This window comes from Molossus molossus, unplaced genomic scaffold (assembly GCF_014108415.1).
Source record: "Molossus molossus isolate mMolMol1 unplaced genomic scaffold, mMolMol1.p scaffold_m16_p_8, whole genome shotgun sequence".
In the NCBI taxonomy this organism is placed as follows: domain Eukaryota; kingdom Metazoa; phylum Chordata; class Mammalia; order Chiroptera; family Molossidae; genus Molossus; species Molossus molossus.
The window spans coordinates 51,773,837-51,776,189 of NW_023425402.1; positions in this window are offsets into that span (position 1 = coordinate 51,773,837).

Consider the following 2,353-nt stretch of genomic DNA (forward strand, 5'->3'; position numbering starts at 1 on the left):
TCTGTAATATAGTTCCAGTGGCTTTGAATCACTTTCTGTCAGCTTCATTCATTTCATGCATTTATAAGCTTCTTCCTCACCTTATTCAGTTGGAAAGAACTGATTATAAACCAATTTTGTGGCCCTGGCCAGTGTAGCTCAGTCTTAGAGCACTGGCCCATACACCAGAGGTTTGTAGGTTCTATTCCCGGTCAAGGACATATATCTGGGTTACAGGTTCAATCCCTGGCCCTGGTCAGGGTCATGCGGGAGGCAACCAATGGATGTGTCACTCTCACATAAATGTTTCTCTCTCCCTCTCTCTCCTCAATTCCTCCCCCTCTTCCACTCTATTTAAAAAAAAATCAATGAAAGAAAATATCCTAAGTTTAACATTAACAACAACAAAACAGTTTTGTGCCAGGCAGTATAAAAAAAAAACAAAAAAAAATTAGGATTTCCTTCCCTCAAAGATTTTATTCTCCACTGAAAGATAAATAAAAATAATACCATCTCAATGAGATATGCAATAACAAAATTAATCTCTAAATACAGTGTTTAGCAAAAGTAGGTTTACAGTTGTTTGTATGGAAAACAACACAATGATTAATAAATAACAATACAAGAATAACTTGTGTTTCTCGTATTCACAACTGTAAACCTACTTTTGCCCCACCCTGTAGTACTAGGGAAGATCAAAGCAATGACTTTAATTCTGAGTGTAAGGTTTGAACATAGTCTCCCAGAAGTAAGCAGTTTGAATTGGGCTAAAATGTGTGTAGACAAACACCGAATGCTAGGGTCGTGATAAATATGATCTAAATAGAAGCGTCAGATTTCTCAAAGTCCCCCCAAAGACAGAAAGTATAAGAAGGGCAAGTTTACTATGGCAGGTATGAAGCAAATGTGTATGAGGGTGTAAACCTAAACTAAAGAACTTAATGTGCAGAACATTCCTTTTAAAAATGCTTTTGGGATTAACACCTGAGTTAGCGAAGAGATAGAAGATTTGGCAGTCAAACTGCAATGCAATCTCAAGGAAGGCCCCAACCAACTTCATAGGTGTTCTAGAGTGAAATAGCCCTTCAAAATGTTGTGAATTAGGGAGGGTGACCATGCTTTTATATCTGTCTCCCTTATTGATCACTCATAGGATGCAGGCAACCCTGGAAGGAGTTGTGACCTTGGGTGTGATAATTTTCTTGAGCAGAGAACTGAGAGCTGAGGGCTATCTTCTGGTAGTTCTCTGAGCACCAAGCCAGATGAATGCTTCATTCTTGAAGGGAGAGCTAGGTGGAGCACCTCAGTGTCACTATAACATCCCAAGTAATTACTGTTGGTCACTGAACATTTTTATGCAGTTGCAGTGATTGTATGTCAATCTTGTGCTTTCTTCCTGTTGTGCTCTGAATTAATGGATGAAGGCAATGCTCGCTTATTCCAGGGAACAGTCAATTGTACTTAATGTTTGTACATCCTTCCCTATGTGTAAATCTGCCTAGGGATAAATACCTATACTACTAAACTATATTCATTGCCAATACTACTAACCTACATTCATTACCAATACTACTAACCTATATTCATTACCTATACTACTTAACTGTAACTGCCTATACTACTGAAAACAAGTCTATACCACTATTTTCATTTCTAGCCTCTGTGACCACAATTGACCCTGAACCATTGCACCTGCTTCCACTCTTATCCCGCTGCGGTCCTTCCCCACCCGGCAGCCAGGGTAGAGCTGCTGCACCATAATGATATGATGCAGTGCTCTTGCGTCAAGCCTTCCAATGGCTTCTCAGTCTACTGAGAATAAAATCCAAAATTAGTGTCCTACCTCCTTATTTAAAGAAATATTTCTTTCTGATGTCTGCTTTTGAGCTAATTTATATTTTTTTTTCTAAAATAGGTGTGTGAATTTAACAGGAGATTCAGGAATTGTCCTAAAAGAGTGTGGGATCATTTGTGTTTGATGAGGGAAACACACTTAGGTAGGTGAGTCCATCTGCATAAAATATTTTTTAGGGTTGGCTTGTTTAAAAAGCTATATAAAAACAATGTCCAGAAATTTACCACTCTTTAATGATATATATTTTTTTCATTTTATATTAAAACTAGGACATAGTCTATCAATACTTACATTAAATTTTGTAGATTGTTCGGTGTCATATAACAATATAAAACAAGCTCATATTCACATAGCATGCCACAATTTACAATTTAAAACAACATTTTCTTTAATATCAATTATATTTAGAATGCTTTCCAAATGACCTGAACTTTTTAATGCATTATTAGTACTTAACATCTTTCTTAAACTCTGCTAAATGTTCCTTAGGCATAAATGCATTTTCCCCACAGCAAACCT